This window comes from Excalfactoria chinensis, chromosome 3, assembly GCF_039878825.1.
Source record: "Excalfactoria chinensis isolate bCotChi1 chromosome 3, bCotChi1.hap2, whole genome shotgun sequence".
NCBI classification, from domain to species: Eukaryota; Metazoa; Chordata; class Aves; order Galliformes; family Phasianidae; genus Excalfactoria; species Excalfactoria chinensis.
This window is the reverse complement of record NC_092827.1, coordinates 8,035,057-8,047,493: the sequence shown is the minus strand read 5'-3', so window position 1 is coordinate 8,047,493 and position 12,437 is coordinate 8,035,057.

Below are 12,437 nucleotides of genomic sequence, written 5' to 3'. Positions count from 1 at the left end.
TTTTTTTTCTAACATAATCAGTTTGCTTTTTTAAGAAGACATTTACAAAAACCATCAAAGCTTTTTCAATGATTTCTATTTCTTCAACGTCATTTCAAAATGGAAAATGCTTTTCATGTCAAAAAAGAAAAGGTCTGTCAGCTATATTCGAATTTTTGCAGTGTCTTTTCCAAAGTAAAGCAATGCCACAGGAGATGATGAAGCAGTGGTTGATACTCCAGGCTGCTCCTGGGTCTGCTGCATGTGGCACAGGAAAGCAGACTTCCAATTCAGCTGATATTGTAGAACAATTCCTGTGTGAAATCCCCAAGTGCTTTAGAAAAGGAGAGCTTTGTTACTGTTAAGAGACGTTTAGCTTGAATTCCATCAAGCTAGGTAACTTCAGGAATTAAAAAATAAATCTCTTGGCCTCCGTTGAAGCCTTTCTTTTCCCCACCTCTTCCACAAAAGAAGGGACAAAATAATGTGGAGTGGAGAATTTTAGACATGCATATATAAAGATACTTTTTTAGCTGTAAGAACCAGCTTGTTGCCAATTTCCGTCAAAATAAATACCCCAGGTTAAATCCTGTCCCTATTGAAGTCATTGTCCAAATGCCCATTGGCTGCAAGGGGAGATCAGGATTTGTCCTGCTCAATTCATTAGTGATGGTATGAACCCCAAGTAGTATTACGCTTCCTTTAAAGAAAGAGAAGCTCCTACTTACTGTTTATATACCAACGTTATTTCTCACACGTTTATTGTGTTACTCTCCTTAATTTGGTACCACGCTGGGTCCCTGTGGGATGCCACTCAAACATTATGTCAATGATCTCAAAATTGAACTCCGGCGCTTTATTTTACAAATGGCTTCTAGCAGATGTGTGGCACACTTTATTAACTTAAGTACCCATTAGTTGAAAATTTCATTAGTTTGGGGGAAAGGGATCAGTTTCGTCAATAGATCTGGTATGGGTGGACTCTTTGTGTCAACCTGACCCATATCAAAATGGATTATTGTTGTAAGTGAGACAAGCGACCTAATGTTCTGCCTATTATGCACACATGATCTATAACCTTTTAAAATACTAGTGTGGGAAAGGAGCACACTTCACTGCATCCCCGAACCATGGATTCTTAACAGGTGGCAGTCCTTCTCTTAGCAACCTTTGCTATGGGCTGCCTGTGAGGGTGGATGAGTTATCAGGGGGTACAGTTTCCAACCAGGTAACCAGGGGAAAGCTGGGATTGAGAATGGAACCAGAATAATGAACAGCCCAAGGGGTGTTTTAATGAGTGCAGGACACAGCTGGTGGAGCTGGGTCTGTAGTGCCATCATCTGACTGACTGGTGCAGTTCGGCCGAGGCATTTTGCAAGATCTTTGCATTTTGCAGCTACAAAGCTGCTGAGGTAGAGCTGGACGTGGTTACATCAACAACATATGGTACATTTTACTCCACAGTTTTAATGTTTTGATGCCGTTCTATCCCTGAATGATGGAAGCAGTAGTTTCCAATATATTGTTTGACCTTGTTTTGGAAACCATTTTAGGGCCAACATGAAGGCCACATGTAAAAATATTTGGCGGGACCACCCACTAAAAGGTGCACCATGCAATCCTGGGCTGTTTTGTGCAGCTCCTCTCACACCTGCCCTTTGGAGAGAGAAAGGTAAATCATGTTTCTCCTTATCTTGTATCCTACACTATTATACTGGAATACAAGCAATTATATTGCAGTTGTGTGGCATCTTGTTTCTGGAAAGCAGCTGATGGCAAATGCAGGAAGGCACAGACATGAAATGTCCCACAGCCCCCTAAGTCCTGTAGGCAGGACCACAGGCAAAAATCCTCTGTTTCTTGCCTAGTAAATTGGAAGTGGAGGTGATCATGCCAAATAAATGTTATGTATAGTATGTAAACAGACTGGTATAAAATGCTGCTGAAAGAGCACTCCTCCAGGCACTGCAAAAGTTCTTCCATAGAATCACAGAACTGCTCAGGTTGGAAAATACCTTAAAGATCATTGAGTCCAACCACAACCTAACCATACTACCCTCACTAACAACCCTCTGCTAAATCCTGTCCCTGAGGACATCCACATCCAAATGGTTTTTAAACACATCCAGGGATGGTGACTCAACCACTTTCCTGGGGAGCCTATTCCAGTGCTTAACAAAGCTTTCTGTAAATAAGTTCTTCCTGATATCCAACCTAAACTTACCCTGGCACAGCTTGAGGCCATTTCCTGTCACCTGTCACCACTGAGGAGATACTCACTGGTGACAATACCCATACTGTAGGGTATTGCATCCAAATTCGGTGGTGACACTGACTCCTCTGGAAGCATGCCAGATAAACTTCCAGTTTGCCCCAATAAATGCCAGAAATCAGGATGCTGTTGAAGGGAAGATGTTGCATCTTACTCTCCTGAGCACTGTGAGCTGCAGGATAGGTAGCAGAGTCTTCTGAGGATGCCTTTTCCTGCTGCATATAGGAGATCTGTATTTTGGTGGGGTTTTATCAGGTGTGATATAGCCTGGAGGACACCAGAAGTGAGAACCTGATACTGTCAGACCCACTAATCTGATTCACAACCAATTGCTTACAGCCGTGTCTGGGCAGCTCATTGATGAAACCATTCACACAGGACTGGCACAGCCTGAGGTCTTGTGTTGAATGCAATAACAAGAGCAATAATAATAATGATGATGCAAGAGATAAGGAAAAGGGAAGAGGAAAGGAGAGGAGTGATTAAGGGAAGAGAAGAAAAAAACGGGAGAGGAGAGGAGAGGAGAGGAGAGGAGAGGAGAGGAGAGGAGAGGAGAGGAGAGGAGAGGAGAGGAGAGGAGAGGAGAGGAGAGGAGAGGAGAGGAGAGGAGAGGAGAGGAGAGGAGAGGAGAGGAGAAGAGAATTTCCTTCCTCCCCCTGCCAGCTTTCATTGTTTTCAAGAGGCAAGTTGTTTGTCCAGAGCTTGTCTGGTTTCTTCAGGATAGTCATACACTGATTTCTCTGACACAGGTTGACTCAGAGAAGTGAAATCAGAAGGCTGTGAGTTGTGCCTATGTCCACATGCTCCCAGTTGCATTTTGGGGCTTCTAAGCAGCTATGGGATGCAATGTTCTCCTTCAGCTACTCATACTGGTTTCTCACCTCTAAGATTAAGGTTTGTCTCCTGCAGAAAGTGTTTGGAGGTGAAGAAAATATTATGTAAGAATGATGTATGTTCATTCTCATTGTATAGTGTCATCATAAATTATGTTACGAAGCAAAAGCACATTGGTTTTATTACGCTTATTCTTCTGTCTAGCATACAGCAAAGAACTTACGGAGATTTAATTCTAGTCATTGCTCCTGCTGACAAGATGAGGACCCCCCACTCTCAAGTCAGTAAGGAAACATACAGTCTAGTTGCTTCTTCAGCTCAGGTTCATTGCAGTAATTTCAGCGCATTTTGCTGGAAAGTGCTTTCTCACAGTCAGTTCTCCCATGATACTAATACGGAGTGTACATGGTACTCTCTCCTTATTTCCTCTAGAGACTAATAAATCCTTCACAGTACTTTCAGCTTGAAACGAAGTGTATGACCTCAAGTCTATAGAATACTATGAATCACTGGACAATAATTTAGAGGGCCACCTCATAATTACCTGTGAGTATAACACGATCCTTTTTCATGGAATGTGTGTAGGAGAAAGGTCATTTCTGAAATTTTTATTGCTCATTCAAGCCAACATTGCTCCAAACATGTTTGTGTTTATTTATAACACAATAAAAATAATTGTTAAATGAAAAGGAAGCTTTTGAAACAGGTAGAATTGTCCTACTGAAATTTGCTTTTGTGGACAGTAAGGAACAATCCATGGCTCATGACTTCCCAATGAAATACCATCTTTTTTGTGTACAAGGAATCAAGATTTATTTAGGGATCTGTAATAAGAATTAACTAACTAGATGATATCAAAGCATGTTGAGCATTAATGTTCCAAAAATAACCACGTGGTGTTTGGAAGGAAAGTGGGCTAAAGTAAAGAACCCAACAACTTAAAGGGGAAAAGTTACATTTTGTGAATTCTCTGGTTTCCACATTTTCTGCCCTCTTCATGAGAGGATGAATTCCCTTTTTCAGTGATCATACACAAGTTTCAGGAACTCCAAGAACCCCCTTGACTCTGAACAGAAATGTAATTCTGATGGTATTTTCTCCGTGGTACTTCTGGAATCCAGGGGAGGAAGGAAGACTGTTGATAGACACAACATTTTCTGTGCTCGAGACCCTCAGTAACCTGCTGGGAGCAGAGAGGATGTGAAGAACCGTTGCCTCGTTTGTAGGCGCAACAGCTGTGGTTGCAGGAGGGACTGGTGTATACAGAATTGTGCACCTTTAAGGAGAACATTGATTAGTCTGAGCAGGACTGTGCACATGCAGCCTACCCTGGTGAACATTTTCAGATATTTCTAAGAATGACTTTACAGTAAAGGCTGCTGAAGAAAAAAAGGAACGTGTTGGACAAGAGGCACATCTTTAAAATACACCTGTGCAACCAGAACCAGAGATCTTACTGAATTCTACCAAGTTTTTATGAGTTAAAAGCACCAGGATACTTCACATCAGATGAGTGACCTTTGGGAACTGACAACAAGAGATAATCAAAGCCTTCACAGCCAATGTAGTAAGTGCTGTGCTTCAGAAACCCAGCTTGTTGCTCTTCTGGTATTCAGGATCGCTTAACACTGTCACACATTCCAGATGTGCATCCCAGACTGCTCCAGTTCTGAGAGTATGTTTGGCTTGACAAAACATAGTGTTTTTTTTTATTCCAAGCTGAGATTTACTCATTTGCAGTCAAGAAAAAATTATATACTTCAGGAGGAAAGCTGGGACACAGCAAGCCAATACACTGATTATGAGTGTGTAAAGAAGTACTGTCAGGCTGCATATGTTTTAAATATCTAAATTCAGAGACCAAAATGCATAGGCACATCAAATGCATTAGTGACATGCTTGTAAAGCTATGGCTACATGCGTTCTTGTAAATTAAATAGTGTCAGGACATGGGTACATATGCTGTAACATACTCATCTGCTCTATTCGATTGCTAGAACAGTCCTTGGCATGATTTTTGCCCTGAGCCACTGACAGTCTCACAGAAAATTCCTAGGTATGGTTTCTGAGTTAGTACAGGCCAGGGATCACTGCCAGTAGGCAACACAGAGGTGGCTGTCCTTTTCTAGAGGTTGAGAGTTTAATGTTATTGATGCAATCAGATAGTTTCAGATGGCTTAATGGCCCTGACACTGTTTAGTTTACTAACATAGATGTAAATTTTAGGTTTTTATACTCAGCCACTTGGACTTGTGACTCACATACACCAAACAAGCAGCTGTGGTGATTTAAGATGTTATTGCACCTGAGCTTTTTGTTACTGGCTCTTGCTGGAGGTTGCTGACCCCACTGTAGAGCTGCCAAAAGTAATGTGCTTCAAGTGTTTTAGACCAGTGAAGGTCAAGCCATGATGTGAGGTCTGTGAATGTACCGAATATGGGGAAAAGAGCAGTGTAAGAAAATTCTTCTTCTCCCATTACATCCATACATTTACAAGGCCTTAGCTAAGGTCAGAGCTGTCACTGGAGCTGTTGCTGTCTCATTCTTTATCACAGAATGCTCTTAATCATGAGTCACCTTTTGGATAACATCCCTGTCTCAAAGCTACTATTTGGTTTCCATGGACGATGCTGCTTTGCCTTGAATCTGGTATTGCAAAACAGTTTAGCACACTAAAAACTATATAGAAATGATGTGTGTATTTCTTCCTCACTTGCAATCACACTTGCTTTTAGGGGCAAATGAGCTTTAAACAGTTTAGTTTATGTTCAGTTGTCCCATACAGATTTATTGTGAAAGGAGTCTTAAGGATAAACACAAAACCATTTCATGGCACACTTAGTTCTTTAGGTGCTTAAATACATATCTTATACATCATAGAGATTAAAAATGTAAAATAATAATTTTTTTAAAAACCCTCTTCTAAGCTGTTGTTTAGTGACAGAAGGCATGAAGTCCTAACAGCGTGACGGGCTTAATGATAAACCTCCAACATATCTAATTTTAAGATTTTAGTGGCATTACCAGTAGATCTTAGGTCACCTAAGATTCTAAATTTCATAGAATGACATAATAGAATCACAGAATGGCCTGGGTTGAAAAGGACCACAATGCTCATCTAGTTCCAACTTGTTTATCTAGTTCCAGCTCCCCTGCTATGTGCATGGTCACCAACCACCAGACCAGGCTGCCCAGAGTCACATCCAACCTTGAATGCCTCCAGGGATGGGGCACCCACAGCCTCCTTGGGCAACTTGTTCCAGTGCATCACAACCCTCTGAGTGAAAGACTTTCTCCTAATATCTAACCTAAACCTCCCCTGTCTCAGTTTAAGACCATTCCCCTTGTCCTATCACTATCCACCCTCGCAAACAGTTCCCTCTCCTGTTCATATACTTCTTTCAAGTACTGGAATGCCACAATGAGGTCTTCCCAGAGCCTTCTCTTCTCCAAGCTAAACAAGCCCAGTTCCCTCAACGTTTCCTCACAGAAGAGGTGCTCCAGCCCTCTGATCATCTTAGTGGTCCTCCTCTGGAACAGCTCTAATAGCTCCATGTCCTTCCTGTATTGGGTGCTCCAGGCCTGGATGCAGTACTCCAGATGGGGCCTCACAAGTGCTGAAGAGGGGGACAGTCACCTTGCTCTCCCTGCTGGCCACCCTTTATTTAATGCAGCCCAGAACACAGTTGGCCTTCCAGGCTGCAAGCCAAGCACACGCTGCTGACTCACGTTCAGATTCTTGTCCACCAGGACCCCCAGGTCCTTCTCTGTTGGGCTGCTCTCAAGGAGATTGGCCCAACTCAAGTGCAGCACCCTGCTCTTGGCCTTACTGAACCTCCTTATCTTTCAATAGATTTCTAAGTCACTCCTGAATAACCTGATCATTTTAGCCAAACTGGATATTTATTTCGAAATAAATACATACTTTTAAAATCCTCATTTGTTGCCATAGGAGAAGAAAGCTGCAAATGTCACAAGTGTAGCTTTTCTTTCCTCCCTCTGGTGTATTGCTGGGGACAGTCCTAGAAAGCCATACATGAATGCCTTTTTTGTGTGTTTTTTGCTTTGTTTTGTTTTTCCTCTGAGGGCACTATCCTGGGCAAAGGATGCTTCACATCCTGGCTTTGGAGGACAATCTCAGAGATAAAATTTACTGGACATAGTCTGTTAGTGTTGCTCAATTCCCTTGCTTTCTTAGAATGCCTTTTTTTGTTGGAGAAACGCAGAGCAGTAAGTGTAATTTAAAAGGCATCCTCAACATTTCTGACATCCTTAGCCTCATAGCACATGTCATTCTTGTCCTCCAAAGTATGTGGGGAAAGTGTGGTCATCTCACCCAGTGTATAAGGACAGCTGCTGTTTAGTGGTTCTTCTAATCACAAGTGTGTTTTAATAAAAAAATTCTACTACTTATTTTAAGCCAAGTTCATGTGTTTATTTTAAGAAAAAAAGACCCAACTGCAAAAAGATTCAGTGTTTCTCTAGCCAAAAGAATTGTAGACTTCTCACTCCTCCTTTCCCCCAAAGAAAAAAAGATGCCTTATCTGGTTGACTGAAAGAGCAACATTATTAGATTAATCTCAAAAATCATCTAATGAGTAAGAGGAATGCAGTATGTCAAAACAAAATATCACATTTATTGGCCTATCTTTTCCTGAAAACAAAATCTACATGTGTTGAAGATAAACAACAGCAACAAACCAGGGTGTTGATGAACATAAAACGTCATCTAGAGCACTTTTCTGTGAGTTCCAGTGTGAGTGGGGAACATGTGAGGTTCCTTCACTTACACTATATTAAATATGTTAGAGAACATCAGAAGTGCCAAAGTGAGGTTTAATACACATTTGTGTTGCATGGTTGACCAGGAGTTCTGCAGAAAAACTTTCCTGTGGCTGGAGTGCTCATAAATAAGCTTTACTTTGGAGAATCTCTAGCATTAAATGTGCATTAACTCAACAGCTGTTCACTTTTTGGGGGTGCTTACAGTGTCTGAATCTTATCATTCAAAGAGTAATTCAAAGTCAAAGATCCAGCACCCTGCACAAAGTAGGGGCAAATTTGTAGCTGAATTCAACCTCAAAGTCAGATGAAGCTGCTCTGAACTGTGTCCATTCGAGTTCTGAACATCTCCAAAAAGGAGATTCCACAATCTCCTCTTGTGCTGGGGACCCCTGATTTGGAAATAGCAAACCAGATGTGGTCTCACAAATTCCAAACAGAGAACAGTCTCTTCCCCTGACCCACTAACTACAACTGCCTGGTGTGCAGTTATCCTTCTTGAGCAAAAGACCATGCTATTGACTTGCGTTTAACTCCTTGTCTATTAGCACAATGTGGATAGGTAGGTATAATGTATAAATATTACTAGCTAGATACCCAGGTGGCAAAGAAGGCCAGTAGTATCCTGGCCTACATCAGAAATAGTGTGGACAGCAGGACTATGGGAGGGACTGTCCATTTGTATGTGACATTGGTAAGACCACACCTTGAATACTGTTCAGTTTTGGGCCCTCACTACAAGGAATTATGTTGAGTTGCTCAGGTGAGTGCAGAGAAGAGCAGTGAAACTAGAGAAGGGTCTAGAAAACAAGATGTACAAAGAGTGACTGAGGGGACTGAGATTGTTTAGTGTGGAGTAGGGAAGGCTAAGGGGAGGCCTCATTGCTTTCCACAACTACCTGAAAGGAGGCTGCAGCAAGGAGTGTTTTGTTCTCTTTTCTTAGTGAAAATGATAGGGCACAAAGAAATGATCCCTAGCTGTGCTAGGGGAGATTTAGACTGGAAATTAGGGAGAATTTATTCACAAATTTCATCCGAGTCCCCAGAACAGAGATAGTTCATAACTTGAAGATAATTTGATAAATGAAATGGTAGTCAAGCATCAGAACAGGCTGCATGAGATGGCGGTGGATTCACCATCCATGGAAGTATTTAAGTCATGAGTGGATGTGTCACTAAGCAACATAGCTCAATGCTGGGACAGGGTAGGTCATGTTGATGGTTGGAATCGATGGTCTTGAACATCTTTTCCAACCTCAATGATTCTGTAATTCTAAATTACATATTATATACAACCAAATCTTTACCCTGCCCACTAGAAAAAAAAGTTTTTGAAAGTTCTCTTGCAACCTTATTTACAGTGAAACAAATGGGATATCTGCTAACTACATCAGTAATCACTAAGGGAGTATTTACTGGCTGCATACCAGATACAGAGCAGAAGTGAAGATGGTGTGAAGCAGCAGCTGAGTTAGCATCAGACTTTCCAGTATGTGCTGACTTTTTGGTATCAATCTTTGCAGGCTATGCTTTTCTACTTTGAACAATTTTTTGTTGCAGTTATTTGTGTGGGTTTTTTTTTTTTTTTTAAACGGAAAAAAAGTAATGTAATTTTATTAAATAAATCATCTTCTCCCTGTAATATCTACTAGTATGCATGCCTTGCTAAACATTAAACCAGATGAAATGAGGCTTGGTTACATACGGTTAAGTGGCATACTTTTTGTGAATGGTAAACGAGATAACTATTTGTTATTTTTAAAAGAAATGTTCACCATAAAAAGAAACATCTCCATTAGGCAGAAAAGTGACTTCACAAAAGTGCATTATGTGGAAGCCAAAAATTGAAACGGGTGGCAGATTATTTCCAAAGTTAAAAGTTTATGTCGAAACCATGATATAAATTAACTGCTAACAGCCGTTGAGTCCATTCCTCGGACCATTTATCTGTATGAGAGTGTTATATGCTTGATGCCTGGTACGTATGATGATTTTGGGGTGGACTAGAGTGTTTCTGAGTGATTTAGCAATGAAATCAACTCCAAGTTTCTAAAAAAATAAACATTTTGATGGGAGAGAGAAGTCAATACATGCATCTTGATTTATTGTTGCCGTTACAGTGCTCCTATCTACTTTATGGAATTCAGAATCATTAGACTTATTGAATTATCTCCGAGTCATGAAATAGTTTTATCCTGAGAACTGTGCTGAAAAACAGAGAGGTGTAATTCCTATTTTACTACTGGGGAATTAACATATAAGAAAACAAGGTGACCAAATCACACAGTGAATCCAGAGTTGGCCTAAGAACTGAACTCCAATCCAGAACATGACCTATTAAGACTAGATTCTGACTTTATAATGGGTAAAATGTTGTAAGGGTAATCAATCATGGAGTATTTATTAAGATTTGCAAAAACCAGAAGGATAGGGACAGTCAATAAAAGGCTTAAGAGGGAGGACATAAAGATCAAAATGACATACACATATATATGGCCAAGGAGAAGTCACTTGCTGCTGAGATCATCTCCCACTGGTAAATACTGATACTAAATTTTGCTTCTAAAAAGGTCTGAATAATTCATTTCGAATGTTTTGGAGAGGAATTGTGAAAGGTTGAATAAGATCAACTGTATCATTTTACAAAACTTTATATTGAATTCATCAAGGTTTTTCAGCTAAAAGGAGAGAAAGAACTGAATAAAAATAACCCACTGAAACATTTTACAGACTTTGTTTTCTGATCCTTCGTTTTTTTTAAACAAAAATTGAAGCTTTAGATGACAAACTTTGTGGAACACTGTTGGTGAAGCTGCTGAATTAATGGGAGCTGAGTGGGAAGAGTTACCTCAGCTAGCTGCTGACAGTCATCTTGGGAAGACTTGGCTGGCTCAACGTGCTGAAATGAAGGGGATGACCTAAGGATTAAGGATTAACTTTAGGCATTTAACTTGACAGTAATGCACATTGTACGTGTGTGCATGTTTGTATGGTTGTATGTGTGTGTAGACAGATGTGTCTGAGAGAGAGACAAGGTGGTGTTTGTACTGTTGTAATGCACTTAACTTCATAGCTTTGCATGGATAGGCTATGTGTGAGGGATGAGTGTTCCTTAGAGTCTGGCTGGTTTTCTGTTCTGCAACTTTTAAATTAAACGCTTTTGTGTAACTTTCTGTATTGTTTGTAAGTAGTCCTAAGCGAGTCATTACCATAGACGAAAACAAAGGCTTATTAAAGACAGAAATATAATAAAGACCAAGAACGTTACGGAGAGACAAATAGCCTGCTAATGTGAAATGTTTGCTTGTAGTGTCACAGAAGACAAACATGGTAGGTGCTTCTGAGATCTTTTTTTTATTATTATTATTATGTTATGTTTTATTTTTTTATGACTCTGTGAATATTTAAAGATAGTGATCCTGAAATAATCTAAATTGGGAGAAGGAAAACACAAGTAACACCTATGGAGAAACTCAGACAGTTGTTTCACCTGTCCATTTTTCTTTTTCTATGATGCAACTTCAGTGGGAGTGGGAGGTGCATACACACAGAAAATGGGCATTTTCTGGCTAAATATAGAAGTCTGATTCAGTTGCCTGAACATAGAAGTCTAAAAGCTGTTTGCAACTGGCTTTGGGTCTTAACTGCCTTTCAGTCTGGCTACCAAAAATTGAAGAATGTTAAAAGCTTTAGAAGACAAAAAATGATCAGGGTCACTGGTAGATGCCAGGGGTGAATATTTATGACACTGCTGGTGAAATAGTATTTTAACAGAGTGATTTCCGGGGTTCCAGCATGTAAAGGTTCTATACATTGAACCTACCAAAAGAACTGTAATTGTTAGCACTTTCAGAACAATGGTATAGCTGGATAGAAGGGTATCCACACAACACTTTCTACACAAAGTGTTAAAACAAAAACCACAAAGTGTTAAAACAAAATCAAGCTTTATGGAAGTAATGATAAAGTGGGGAAAAGTGTGTAGGTCACTGTAAAAGTAACATCTCCTATTTAGCCCCACTGTGCTCACAGACACTGTTTAGTCTCCAAGAACGTTCATCGAGTGTTGATAAATGTCAATGGGTGCCATGTTTTCCACATGGAGAAATTCATTGATGCACCTTTGCTTTATCTGCGCTTCCACGTCAGATGCCATTCTGTCAGACTGCCCCTCTGCTGCCACCTGTCACACAGTAACAGCAACATGTAATGGGATATTGGAGGGAAAGTTCAACCACTGCTGCCATACCAGCATCATCTGCCTCTGACTACGTGGGCTGACATAACAAAATAGGAGGTGTTACTTTCTGAGCTTTCATATGTTCTGTAGGCTAACTAACTACTCATTTTCCATCCTTATCTGAGTCTGTAGGCAAAACAGTAGAACAGCCTCTGTATATCACAGAGCAGAATATAGCAAAAACACCTGAAATATTTTTCACAACACAAGTTAGGCCTAAGTGTCTTTTATATCATGTCTCTAATTTGCTAGTGGGACTGCTTCTCTGTGTGTTTAGTACAATGCTACTGTGTGTTTAAGCCAGTGCCCAGGCTGGTGGATGAGCCACCT